At 46.2% G+C, this 14,751-nt stretch overlaps 1 protein-coding gene across 4 annotated transcripts in view; it reads right to left on the reverse strand.

Annotated features, from left to right (window-relative positions):
- Window positions 1–14,751, reverse strand: part of CNTN5 (contactin 5) — a 3,179,309-nt gene that overhangs the window by 2,784,809 nt on the left and 379,749 nt on the right. The window lies entirely within an intron of this gene.

Below are 14,751 nucleotides of genomic sequence, written 5' to 3' on the forward strand. Positions count from 1 at the left end.
CAGCATGTCTTATGCCACCCTGGAGACCTCTCACTCAGCACAGACACACTGCTTGCCAGCTTGTGTGTGCTAGTGAGGACAAAACGAGTAAGTCGACATGGCACTCCCCTCAGGGTGCCATGCCAGCCTCTCACTGCCTATGCAGTATAGGTAAGACACCCCTCTAGCAGGCCTTACAGCCCTAAGGCAGGGTGCACTATACCATAGGTGAGGGTACCAGTGCATGATCATGGTACCCCTACAGTGTCTAAACAAAACCTTAGACATTGTAAGTGCAGGGTAGCCATAAGAGTATATGGTCTGGGAGTCTGTCAAACACGAACTCCACAGCACCATAATGGCTACACTGAAAACTGGGAAGTTTGGTATCAAACTTCTCAGCACAATAAATGCACACTGATGCCAGTGTACATTTTATTGTAAAATACACCACAGAGGGCACCTTAGAGGTGCCCCCTGAAACTTAACCGACTGTCTGTATAGGCTGACTAGTTCCAGCAGCCTGCCACACCAGAGACATGTTGCTGGCCCCATGGGGAGAGTGCCTTTGTCACTCTGAGGCCAGTAACAAAGCCTGCACTGGGTGGAGATGCTAACACCTCCCCCAGGCAGGAGCTGTGACACCTGGCGGTGAGCCTCAAAGGCTCACCCCTTTGTCACAGCCCAGCAGGGCACTCCAGCTTAGTGGAGTTGCCCGCCCCCTCCGGCCACGGCCCCCACTTTTGGCGGCAAGGCTGGAGGGAACAAAGAAAGCAACAAGGAGGAGTCACTGGCCAGTCAGGACAGCCCCTAAGGTGTCCTGAGCTGAAGTGACTCTAACTTTTAGAAATCCTCCATCTTGCAGATGGAGGATTCCCCCAATAGGGTTAGGATTGTGACCCCCTCCCCTTGGGAGGAGGCACAAAGAGGGTGTACCCACCCTCAGGGCTAGTAGCCATTGGCTACTAACCCCCCAGACCTAAACACGCCCTTAAATTTAGTATTTAAGGGCTGCCCTGAACCCTAGAAAATTAGATTCCTGCAACTACAAGAAGAAGGACTGCCTAGCTGAAAACCCCTGCAGAGGAAGACCAGAAGACGACAACTGCCTTGGCTCCAGAAACTCACCGGCCTGTCTCCTGCCTTCCAAAGATCCTGCTCCAGCGACGCCTTCCAAAGGGACCAGCGACCTCGACATCCTCTGAGGACTGCCCCTGCTTCGAAAAGACAAGAAACTCCCGAGGACAGCGGACCTGCTCCAAGAAAGGCTGCAACTTTGTTTCCAGCAGCTTTGAAAGAACCCTGCAAGCTCCCCGCAAGAAGCGTGAGACTTGCAACACTGCACCCGGCGACCCCGACTCGGCTGGTGGAGATCCAACACCTCAGGAGGGACCCCAGGACTACTCTGATACTGTGAGTACCAAAACCTGTCCCCCCTGAGCCCCCACAGCGCCGCCTGCAGAGGGAATCCCGAGGCTTCCCCTGACCGCGACTCTTTGAATCCTAAGTCCCGACGCCTGGGAGAGACCCTGCACCCGCAGCCCCCAGGACCTGAAGGACCGGACTTTCACTGGAGAAGTGACCCCCAGGAGTCCCTCTCCCTTGCCCAAGTGGAGGTTTCCCCGAGGAACCCCCCCTTGCCTGCCTGCAGCGCTGAAGAGATCCCGAGATCTCTCATAGACTAACATTGCGAACCCGACGCTTGTTTCTACACTGCACCCGGCCGCCCCCGCGCTGCTGAGGGTGAAATTCCTGTGTGGGCTTGTGTCCCCCCCGGTGCCCTACAAAACCCCCCTGGTCTGCCCTCCGAAGACGCGGGTACTTACCTGCAAGCAGACCGGAACCGGGGCACCCCCTTCTCTCCATTCTAGCCTATGCGTTTTGGGCACCACTTTGAACTCTGCACCTGACCGGCCCTGAGCTGCTGGTGTGGTGACTTTGGGGTTGCTCTGAACCCCCAACGGTGGGCTACCTTGGACCAAGAACTGAACCCTGTAAGTGTCCTACTTACCTGGTAAAACTAACAAAAACTTACCTCCCCCCAGGAACTGTGAAAATTGCACTGTGTCCACTTTTGAAATAGCTATTTGTCAATAACTTGAAAAGTATACATGCAATTGAAATAATTCAAAGTTCCTAATGTACTTACCTGCAATACCTTTCAAACAAGATATTACATGTTAAATTTGAACCTGTGGTTCTTAAAATAAACTAAGAAAAGATATTTTTCTATAACAAAACCTATTGGCTGGATTTGTCTCTGAGTGTGTGTACCTCATTTATTGTCTATGTGTATGTACAACAAATGCTTAACACTACTCCTTGGATAAGCCTACTGCTCGACCACACTACCACAAAATAGAGCATTAGTATTATCTCTTTTTACCACTATTTTACCTCTAAGGGGAACCCTTGGACTCTGTGCATGCTATTCCTTACTTTGAAATAGCACATACAGAGCCAACTTCCTACACTTATGGACATTAATATGGGCCTTGCTGTCTGACCGAACACCTCTAGCTCAGTCAGAAAAGCAGGAAGCGTTGAGAGTGGATCATCCAGTGCCACAAGGATGTTGTCCACGTACACGCTGATAGTGTGTTCCCCCACCCCAAATTTGACCCCCGTAATTGTAAGGTTATCTCAAATGCATTGAGCTGAGGGCTTCATGTAGAGGGAAAATAGCAGGGGTGTGAGAGGACACCTCTGTCTGATACCCCAGCTGATCAGGAAGGGGACTGAGGTTTGGCCATTCACCATAACTGTCACTCTCAGCCGGCCGTATTTGCTGAGGATCCATGCACTAAATCGCTTGCCAAATCCAAAATGCATAAGCGTGGCCTCCAAATAGGGCCAGTGCACCCTGTCAAAGACTTTCTCGGCATCAGTCGCCAAGAGCATTACCTCTCGGCCAGAGCGCTGGGCTTTGTCTATCAGATGGAGAATTTGCTTAGTATTGTCACTACACTGAATATCTGGGACAATGCCGGCCTGATCTGGGTCAATCGGACCTGGCATGGGAGGTCCCAGGTGGGCGGCCAAGATACTGGTGAACAATTTGATATCGCTGTTAGGAAGTGATACCGTTTTATAGAAACTGCATTGCATGCTGCCCTTCCCAGGCTTGGGAATGACCACAATAGAGGCCTCTAGCATGGAAGCTGGAAGCATAGCAGGCCCATTGATGAGGTTTAAAAGCTGTGTCAGGATTGGCATGAGAGTAGGGCAGAAGATCTTGTAAAATAGAGACAGAAATATATCCCGCCCAGGGGACTTGAGGGGTGCTGTTGGGCTATAGTGGAGATAACCTTATTTATCTGGATAGGGCGATCTAGGACCTCCACCTGTCACAGCATCAGTTGCAGTGTACAATCCTCTCAAAGATATAGGGTTGATCCCTTGGGTGGTAATGCCTGCCCTGAATACAGCTTCTCATAGAAGTCCTGAAAGGCAGCAGCAATAGGCTCATCCCACACTATATGAGTTCTGCATTTAGTTTGCAGGGAGTTTATTCTTGTGGGTTGCCTCTGTGTCCTCAATCTATTGGCTAAGAGTCACCTGCATCTGTCCCTGCCACATAGAACAAGTGACAGAGCTGGAGAGCTGCATATTCAGCCTTATCTAAGTCAAGGCCTGCCAGTTGTACTCCAGATGCTTCTAGGTGCTGCCAGACCCATGGGGCACCTGCGCGTTTGTGTCTGAGTGCTAGATCTTCTGCTAATCACTGCAGACCCTTTCTTTTGTCAAGGCGGAGTTTGTTGTCTGCTGATGATAAAGCAATCACTTCTCACTGTGTAACAACCTTTAGGGTCTTCCATAGAGTGGCAATAGGAATATCAGTGGTGTCGTCAAGGCCAGGAAGTCTACAATTCCTTGGTTGACCCTCTTAACCACCTCCGGCCTGTGTAGTAGGATTTTACACAATCTCTTCATAGGTGGGAGGGCAAGGGTGAGGGAAACCGCCACATGGTCTGATAAGGACTTTGGCTCAATTTCCAAAGCAGTAACAAAGGCCTGAAGCTCCTCCATCCCAAGGATGTGGTCTAAATAAGCATTTGCTTTATAAACATGGGAGAAGAAATCTGCAGGTGCTCGCATGATAGGTCCCTCAGTCCCATCTCTTGGAGCCATTGTGCACCCTACTGGGTTAGTGCCCCAGTGAGACCATATTGTTGAGCCGAGTGGTCAAAATCGTTGTTGAACACTAAGTTGAGGCCACCCCCAAAAGCACCATCCAGTCTTGGGTGGCCATCACATCACCCACTGTCCATTGTATAAACCGTTTTTGCCCTTTGTTAAGGGCATACAGTGGTCCAGTGTAAAAGTGTAGTCCCCAGTAGACACCAAATAAGCCAGGAGCCTACCTTTAATCTCAGTCAATTTATTGCCCACTTTGCCCCATCAGTATGGCCTCACCTGTGGCTTTCAAAGGGGCAGAGGAAAATAACTACTGGGTGTGCAGCCTATGCTAATTGCCAGGGATTAAATGAGTCTCCTGCTGGAGGCAGATATTAGCCCCAGTTTGTTCTAAGTAAGATAGGATGGCTCAGTGCTTGATTAGGTTTTTAAGCCCCTTGGTGTTAATGGTTATTATCTTTAAGCTATTGTGTGTGTATAGCTGGTGTCAAACAGTGTTATGGATAATGCCCCACCTCCCTCTTGTTAGACCCCACCCTGAGTCTGAATCGATAGATCTGTGATATTGTGCATCATTGCATGTTCCAAGTACTTCCCCAAAACAAGTCACAACGACTTTAAATTGTACGAAAGATAATATTAATATGAAAATGCCCCACAGGGAGTAAAGGTTATAGGTCCGTTGAGTGGGTCAAGTAGTCTCCGGATGCCACACTTCCCCCTCACCGGTCTCTGCACCTGCTCCTATTGAAAAGAATATCTCTGAAGCCCTAGGTATTCAGGTGGTGTCTGTTTTATCTGGGTCTCCAGACAATGTTTCATCACTGCCCCCCTTAGCAACGCCATAGTCTCTGGGTCCAGACGTAGACCCCTGGGTGGAGTCCCAACCCACTGCCAGCAAGAGTGTTTATGTGTCTTTCATACTCAGGGGCTGGGCTGTTGTGTGCTTGTAGGAGAGTCTTCCAAATGGAGCACTTTGCAGGCCTTTGCCGGGGTCTGTAACTGGTATAGCTTGCCCTCTAGGCAAAAGATGATTCAGAATGAGTGTCCTCAAGCATAGGGTATGCCTTTAGTCTGCAGGTGGGTGGTAACTGGGCAGATGTCACTGCCTTTTTTTACTGTACAGCCTACAAGTCCTGATAAAGCAGCAGTGTGTGCCCTCTAAATTGTATAGGGTGAAGGTCCTAGGCTCTATGAAAAATGAGCTCCTTGAGCTGGAAATCATGAACATACTCTAGTATGTCGACTGGATAAGTATTCTCTGGTTTTGGTGGGCCCACCCTGTGCACTCTGCCTAGCTGCATCCGGCGAGAGATTTGAGGATTTGAAAAAAGAGATACCAGACATCGGATTTTATGTCCATACCCTATGTTTGTTGGCAACTCCCTGATGAATATATTGTTTTTTCTCAAGCAATTTTTTTAATCTTTATTGTAGGCCTGCAGTTGAAGCTTTTGGTCACCGAGCCGTATGGCCTCTTGTTGAAGGTGTTCAATTTACTTGTCTCTGCTGATCTCATGATCTTCCAGGGTTGAGACCCTGTCCCCAATGTCAGCCAGGTCTCTGTGGACCTCCTTAAGATCAGATGATATGTTCTTCTCGACGGTCTGGAGGTCATCTCAGAGGGAATCAAATATGGCCTCCAGGAAGGATTCAGTTATTGGTCCCTCCACTTTGTCAATATCAGGTGCTTGTTCTGGCCCTGTATTTGATAGTCTATCTCCAGGTATACTGCCAACAGGTTTGGCCAACATCTCTATGAGGGAGCGGTCTTTTCTTGCTTGTGCTGTAGCCATGGTAGTTCAAGTTCTAGGTGCATGGTCCTACTACCACTGTCTTGTGCATGGGCTGATGGCTGGCGTCAGCTCTGTCTGCTCACTTTTCTGCTGAGTGGGCATCCCCACTGAGGCACCATTAGTGACTCCTTATCAGTGCTCCCTCCCCCACCGTCCTTCTATGTCATGGAGAAGGCATGCAGGTAGTGGCATTAATGGGCTTCGAGGGTTGGACCCACTTGAGTGCTGCCCATGCACTCTGGGCCGAGATGTAGCCCCCTGAGCTTCCGCGCTTGCTCCCTAGCCAGTGGGCTCCCTTCGCAGAAGCTTTCAATGATTGCAGGCTGTCGATCAAACTGTCAGCCTTACGGGGCAAAGGTCAGCTCTGTCTTCACTAAGGCTCGGGCAGCCATGTTGCTGCTCACTGCACTGCTCCACCCGTGGTCCACTGTTACAAGGCTGTGGCAGTGATCACTGAGGCAGATCAGGACGTTCTCCGGGATTGGACAGCATGCTTAGTTGATAAAGGTTTCGTGGGCTCCCAGTATCCAGGGGGTCTGGCAATTTAGAAGGCCTGGTCAGCGGAGGGACGGGAGGACCAGTAGAAACGTCCTAGTCATCTGCCATCTTGGCCATATCTCTACCATTACATTTAGTAAATCACACTGTCCCATAGTTGAATTCAGTGGATGGCTACTATTGCAGTAATGGGCTAAAATCTTAGAATCTGAGGGTATATCTTGTTATGTTCTTGTTTTGTTTTTTGGGAATTGACCATTACCTTGAAAAGGCAAATCTGTGCCATGGAATCATACACAAGGCACTGAGATATACAGCCTCCTTATGAAGCAAGACAGTTATCACAGATCTGCAAAATGGAATGTAGTCATCAATTAAATGTATCCTATTGGTTAGTTGTAGGAAGATGACTCTTTATGTGGTAAAGCAAAATAAGGTATCCCATGCAAAGAATCCAGGGGTTTCCTTCCTAGTGGACAGGGGCTTGCTGTAGCAATCTCAAGGTGCTCTTTTTGGGGGTAGTGTGGTCGAGCAGCTTTAGGCTTATCAGAGAGGAGTGTTAGACATTCACCATAGGCACACAGTCAATAAATGGGATATACAACTCAATAAGGTGATCCACACCAATTTACAAAAATAACAAGTACCTTTATATATATTTAGAATACGATCAGGTAAATATGGCTTGCAAGTGAAATATTTTCAGGTTTCAAAAGTTGGCACAATGCATTTTTCAGAGGCAGCCTATGAAGGAAAAAAATACTGCATACAGGTATAGTACAGCTACTTACAGGACCAATCTCCTGGAATGAAGGTAGTATGGGACAAGGTCCAAGGTAGCACCAACAGGTCGTCTCAGGCGGCACTGGGGTGGCAGGATGCAGAGCTGCTTTTCAGTGTTGGGTGTCCAATGTTATCCTACAGGGGAAAACATGTACTGCATTTGGGCACTTCACACTGATTTATGGGACCAATCTCCTGGACTTAAACAAGTATGGGGCAAAGTCCAAGGCCACACCAACAGGTCACACCAAGTGGCACTGGGGTGGCTGGGTGCAGAGGTGCACTACAGTATTGGGTGCCAATGTCAGACAATGGGGATTGGTCCAGTTAAAAAGAGGATGCAGGTTTGGACTGAGAGGCCAGTCGGGCTGAACCAGCAAGTGGGCTCAGCTCTCATGATGCTTGGGGACGTAGAGACACCTAAGGTCCTCTTCTTCATGGGTGACAGGTGCAGAGGTGCCTTGAGGTGTCAGATTTAGGTCACCTGGAACACTTGTGGTCGAGGGGGGCTGCAAACAGAGGCAGCAGGCAGCGTTGGGGAGTCCACAGTGGGCAAGTCCAAGGTTGGCTTTGTGTCTGGAGGGCCAGGTGACCACGCTGGCACTGTTGGCCCACTTCAGCTCAGGCTAGGCAGCACAGGTGCAGTAGTGCTTTCCGGTGTCTGGTTTTGGCGGTCCAGAGTCCTCTCAGGTCTCTTGGGGTGCCTGCAGAATGCAGAGAAGCAGCTTTGCTGCCACACGGAACTTCCTAGGTCTTTGCTGAAGGCAGGCAGTCTTTCAAAGCTTTCGGATGCACAACAGCTTGCAGGACCAGACAAATTTGGCACAATTCAGCAGGAACAGCAGACAGGCCGGCAGGGCTGGTGCCAAGTCAGTTGTTTCTTCCTCTGTCTTTGCTTTCATGGCTCGTGAGTGTCCCTCTTCGTAGGTCAGCAGGAATCAGAGATCCTGGTATCAGGGGTCCCCTAAATACTAAATTTAGGGGTGTTAATGGGAGTGAAGAGTTGTAGCCAATGGGCTACTTACCCCTGGGGTCACTACAACCCCAAAATTACCACTTCCTTTGGGGAGTGGGCATCACCCTGTTCCAGAATTCCTAATTCCACCACACACAAGAAGGTGGAATTCCAAGGCTGTGTTTATTTCAGGCTGGTCACCCTAGTGGTGTGCTCAGCCTGCAAATGCAACACACCTCCTGCTTATCTTATTTTCCTATCTGTCCAGGTGCCAAATGGGCCCTGTGGCAGAGGGGTCTGCATGTCCCTTCTGTGGGAAGCCAGGGCATCATACCAAGGGCTGTGGGCTTCTTTGAAGCTCCGCTGCATTGGAATGCAGATTTGCCAGTCATTCTGTTGGGAGGGGTGTGTTAACACCCCTGCCAGAGCAGGCTTTATTCCTGACCATCGGAGAGCAAAGCATCTTACCCTTGGGGGTCATAAACTCATCTGTTGGTGGTAGAATGGTGGAAACTATTCAGTCAGCCCACCAGCAGTTGGTAGGTTTCCAGGGGACACCTCTAAGGTGCCCTCTGGGTGCATGTATTATTACATCCATAACTGGAATCAGTGAGGGTTTACTAATGTGAGATATTTGTTACCAAATATCCCTATTTTCAGTGAAGCCATAATGTGGCTAGGATAGGGAACTTGTATTGACCAGTGTCCAGCACATGTATTTAAAATGGCTTCTCTGTTCACTTTCTATGTCTAAGAATCGACAAAGATATAGTAGGGGCATATTTGTTCATGTAGATATGCCCTCACCTGTAATATAATGCACCCTGCCTTAGGGCTGTGAGGCCTGCTGTAGGGGCGACTTAGAAGTATTACAGACAGTGTTAGAGGTCAGTGTTTTCACTTTTTTTGGAGCACCTTGTCATGCAGCCTGCAGTGGCAGTTTGTATGAGTTTGGTGCTGGGTCCCTTAGAGTGGCACAATCTGTGCTGCAGCTCTTGGGGGACCCTCTTTAGTACCCCTGCCCTAGGTCTCAGTGGCACCATTTGCTAGGGCTAAAGCACCTGGCCACTTGGGGATCAAGTGACTAGGGGCCTGATTACATGTTTGGAGGAGGGTGTTAATCCGTCCCAAGTGTGATGGATATACCACCCGCCGTATTACGAGTCCATTATATCCTATGGAACTCGTAATATGGTGGGCAGGATATCTCTCACATTTGGGACGGATTAACACCCTCCTCCAAAGTTGTAATCAGGCCCTAGGTGTCTTGTATTGGGGAAGGAACACTGGCACTGGGGACCTGGTTAGCAGGAATCCAGTGTGCTTCAATCAAAGTTGCATCAAAGATCAGGCAAAAAGTGTGGGCTTCTGCAACCAGAACCCAGTTTCCTACATTATTACATTTAACAATGTTGCTACTTGCACTAAGAATGAAAAGCATTATGGACCAGTAAGAGCACCTTTAGTTCAGATGGAGCAGATTGAGGGATTGATAGATTGGAGAGATTTAATATATATTGTGCAGCATTCTAGAACCTTTGCATGCAAGCTAAAGTGTACACGAGTTGCTGCAAGCATATACCACTGCATAATGAAGCTTTGGACATAGAAATGTATTCTCCAAGGTTGACTGGTAAAGAAATGAGACACTTAAAAAACCTTCCTATGTTCTTTAATTGGAGGTGTCCTGTAATTGTAATTCTACAAGGCGTGGAAAAGAAAGGAGTTGGAAGAAGGGGTAAAGAATATAACGTCTTGGGGTGTGGAGACTGCTTGTAAATTGGTTAAGCTTTGAAGGCTGAGCAATTTAGTAAACATAAAAGGTCTTCCTTTTTCATTCTTTTTTCCTTGTGCTCTATACTTTTTTATTTTCGTTTTTTTTGCAACGTAAAATGTGTTTTTCATTGCTACTAGCACAAAAAGGAAATACATTTTTACTCAAAATAGAGTGGTTTTCAATCGATCAACAAGACACAGTTTGAAACTTTTGCAGTCAGAAGTGGGAATCATAGACCCACAATATCAGTTCTTCTTTTCCTGATTATAGTCTGCATATAAGTGGAAGAGGGTTGCAGGGATATACCTCTTGAACATGTGCCTTATGAAGAGGGATTCTTTGTTAAAGGCAGCACTTTGGCATAGACTTAGGCGAAGAGAGTGTATGGTCGCTGTAATCTGCTGAAGAGAGGTCAGTTGAGCAGAAGTGCAAGAGAATCTCCTGAGGCCCAGAATGAGCTGAGCTACCGTGTGTTGTACTATTGGAGTACCTTACCCAACTATAATGTCACTTATGCCTGTGTTTTCTTCTGTGAATTTGAGTTAAAGTAAGTTATTATTAACTTACCTAACTATAACATCACTTTAACCTTTGTTTTATATTATATATATATATATATATATATACACACACACACACACACACACACACACCCTCCTCCAACTCCAAAGGGTAAAGCGCACTCTCGGGACACTAGTTTTAGAAGAGTTTAATCACATAAAGACACAACGTGTTTCAGTTGAACCCACAGCCTTGATCATATATATATATATATATATATATATATATATATATATATATATATAACATTATGTGATGGGCAACTGAAACCCTAATATGGCGCTAGCATATAGGCTGCCCTACTGTAAATACGTAGGGAAATGCAAAGCAGACATCACTTTGTTTTGGCCCATTTATTATATCTGTATGTTTTTCAAAAACCACATTCTCAAAGTGTATTTGAAAAACAAGCCTTACAACTCTCCCTCCCCCCCTCCTCTCCCCCCCCCCCCCCCAGCAGTGAAATCTAGCCACAATTGGCCTGTCCATTAGGACAGGTGACTGTCACTATGACCTGGTGCCCCAGTCGCAGACAGGCTTCCAGGTCATTGGTATGTGCCGGCAGAGGCGGCTGAGACCTTGCTTCATCAACCTTGCAGTTCCCCACACCTCTACATAGGTCGTGGGGTCCAAGAGTTTGTACGGGTGGATGTACTGTCAATTTATAGTAGTTCACCCGATTAGCCAATTTCAAAATAGCCGCCTCTGTCTCACTAGTTAAATACAACGAAGTTGAAAGTTTTATACTAATGCATTTACAATGCTTAAAATGCCATATAATTGAACTATGGCTATGAGAGATTTCCTGTGGGTCTCGAAGAAAGGATCGGATGGATGGATCAGTTCTAAAAATGAGCTATTACGTGTATGTCCAGATCAGCTTACCAATGTACCTGGGAAAACATCCATGCTTGATCCTGCCTTTGCACAAGTCCATAAATTGTATTTGGAATAATGACGAGTGACGATTGCATGTGCAAATTCTTATATAACTTGATCAACTAAATGCCGCCCTGCTTTTTGTTAATGGAGATAAATTGCAATTTACTAGGATACTGGTGAACTCCCACACAGGATAATGCTAAAAGTATCTGCTGGAGACAACCAACTTACCTGGATCAAGGACACTCTCGTTACACACATGGTTGGTGTTCAGTTTCATCACTGTCACTTGCCAGTGGTTAAGTGACTTGTTTTCAACCTACGTGCCGGATCTTCAGTTGTTTCACAGCACCAACTTATCCAACTGAAAGCTAAAATCTACCTATACATACAACTACGTGTCAATTGAGGTACAAGGATAACTCCTGACAGGCCTCCTGTCACCGTTTGAATGGAGATTGCAGATTCGTGGCCCAACCCCAAAACTCACCCATTACTTTTCAACTAATGTAGATTGGTCCCATACAGCCTGACGTTAAGCAGAAAATGTATTTTTTTTATTTGACTAGATAAAGCAACACCTATGCTTGTCCTTTCTTGGTTGAGTTCGGCTGTGCATATGTGTTAGCTATTTTAGCTCACAGCGTCTGAACCTTTGACCTAGGACTCCAAGATGCGATTAACCAAACAGAATGGCCGAATTGAACACAGGATGAGTCTTTCAATGCATTCACTACGTTTTGTCAATAATGCTGGCGTTGACACTTCAGTATATATGTCTACGCCGCTGCCCGCCAGTTCTCTGCGCCTTCTGTTTGAAACGACCATCGATCTGATACCATTCCAATTTAGCACTACACAGATACTTAAAATGAACAAACTAAATAAATAAGGGTTTCCCACAAACATAAAAGACCACACGGCACTCCGTCCATTACAGAGACATTCCCTATTACTGGGTAATCGGGCCACAGGCGTCAGTGCGTTAGTGACAGGCGCCAGCTGCGCCTAGGACCTGACGGCTAATGCGCGTCGATCCATGCATCTTCAAAAGTCACTATTAGGTTCTAACAGCCTCCCGATCATTGGAGAGAGGAGAGGAAATGGACGTATTGATTGATTCCGCTATGAATTTAAAACGGGATGTCCCACAATCCCATTTAAAAAATTCAGGCAGAAAATTACCACATGGGGAGACTGAATATGACAGGTGCATAAACAAACAGAATGTATTCAAAGGAGAGGGATGCTGCTTGCATCACGGTCTGCGCTCTCATCACCCCTATGGCAGTGACAGCCTTTTACTCCAGCAATACTTTCACGCGTCGTCCGACATCCACATCAGCCTGTCTTCCAGCATGCCACCTTGATGTATGCAAATCCTGTTTATCGCATTGCATGCTTTAAATTATAGTATTTGAAGATATGTCAAGCACTTTCGTATCTCCAGCCTTTAGGGCCTTGCTGTAGATGCAGACAGTTCCTGTGACCATTGCATGCATCAGTTTCCAAACCAGCCAAACAGAGAGTGAATTGTATTTCGATCCTTTATTTTTGCCATATTTATACTGCCAGACTGACTATTATCTTTAAAAGAACTGGCATCGAATTTCATAAAGATTGAAAAAATGACTTGGATTCGAAGCCAGACATAGAGTGAAGTATGTCAGCCATGCACAGGTAAATACAGACAGACGCTGTGTGTGTGTGCAATATCCCATATTGTGCTAACAAATACACTTATCACCACTTCTCACATAGGAGATTAGGGCTACGCAAGAACGATACTTTGTAATACAGTATATGGTAACCTGCAACCCATCTACAAAAGCCCGCCTCTGATTCCCTTATTACTGGTGAATTGTGACCTCTCCAGTCACCTCTATTAAGGAAATTACGTAGTTGCTCAACTGTAATAACTTATTAAAGTTGAGTTGTGACGTCGCAATGCCTGAAAAGCATGTAAGAGAGCATAACTAACCTGCCGTTTAAGACACGAAAACAAAACCTTATATTGGCTTCTACTGCTCTGTTTTTCTACATGAACAATAATCAACAGAAAGGAGGGATTTTTGTTAATAGGTTTATTTTTGCTACATCATGTATGTGAAGTTTGATTTGTTTTAACCTGATTCTAGTACCCTTTTGCAGAAAATACGTAACTGATATTTTGGTGCATTTCTTTCTCCACTGGAGATTCTTATTTTATTCTTCCTGTTTACACACATCCCATCTCTTTCTTATGAAAGGGCATCACACCAAGCATTTAAGAGGTTTGTGGTAAGGGTTGCAGTATGAATGTGTATTTTAAGGAATAAAGTATACCTTGCCATACGTTATACAGATATTGTATGTCACTTCACAGTTCCATGATCTTATAAAGGAACTCGGCCTTTTGCGTGGTTACTCTATATAGGAACAAAACTCAACAGTGACTTGCAATATAGTTATAATGTACAGCGGTGTGGTACTTTGTCCCACATATATTTAACAACCAGTGGTTTGCTTTCTCTTCTGATGTGTAGGTTATGGGTGAGTAAACTAATATTTAGTTGACAACTGTCTACCTTTAGGGATGCACACCATTGACCTTACCACCTTACAGGGGCTGAAATGCAAGCCCATGTAAAGAGAGTGTTAAAAAGGGTCAAAGGAATAAGGATTATTGGTTGAAGATATAGTTTATAAGATATGGGAATTAAGGCTATGAGGTTATGGATATATATATGTTAAAGGGCTGGGGTTAAGTATATAGGTTATGGTGTGAGGTTCTGGCTATAGGGTTAAAGGCATAGCTTTTGAGGGAATAAGGTATACAGGTTACAGTACTAGCTGGGTTTTAGGGGTATAGGGTATATTTGTTATGGGTAATTGGTTAAGGGTTAGCATTATAGGGTTACAGCATAGGTTATATAGGTTAGGGTGTGGACTGGGGGTTGGGTTAAGACTTAAGGGTGTAGGGAGAAGATTTTCAAATACAGGATTATGTTTTTTAGGTATATGGTTGTGTAGTGAAGGGGTTACGTTTAAATTATGGGTAAAAGTTAAAGATATATGGTTAAAGGTGGGGGCACCAGCTTAAGGCTTGGGGTGAGGGTTAACTCCTATGATTATGTTTTATTGGTATCCCCATTCAAAATATCAATCAATCAATCAATCAGAGCATTTGTAAAGCGCACTACTCACCCGTGAGTTAACAGTCATGTCTTGAGGTGTCTCCTGAAGGTAAGTAGGTCCTTTGTCTGTCGCAGGTGGGTGGGAAGAGTGTTCCACGTCTTGGCGGTGAGGTGGGAAAACGATCTGCCACCGGCGGTCGTTCTGTGGATGTGTGGGACAGTGGTGAGTGCAAGGTCGGAGGAGCAAAGCTGTCGAGTCAGGGTGTA

The sequence above is a fragment of the Pleurodeles waltl genome, chromosome 8, assembly GCF_031143425.1.
Source record: "Pleurodeles waltl isolate 20211129_DDA chromosome 8, aPleWal1.hap1.20221129, whole genome shotgun sequence".
Classification (NCBI taxonomy): Eukaryota; Metazoa; Chordata; class Amphibia; order Caudata; family Salamandridae; genus Pleurodeles; species Pleurodeles waltl.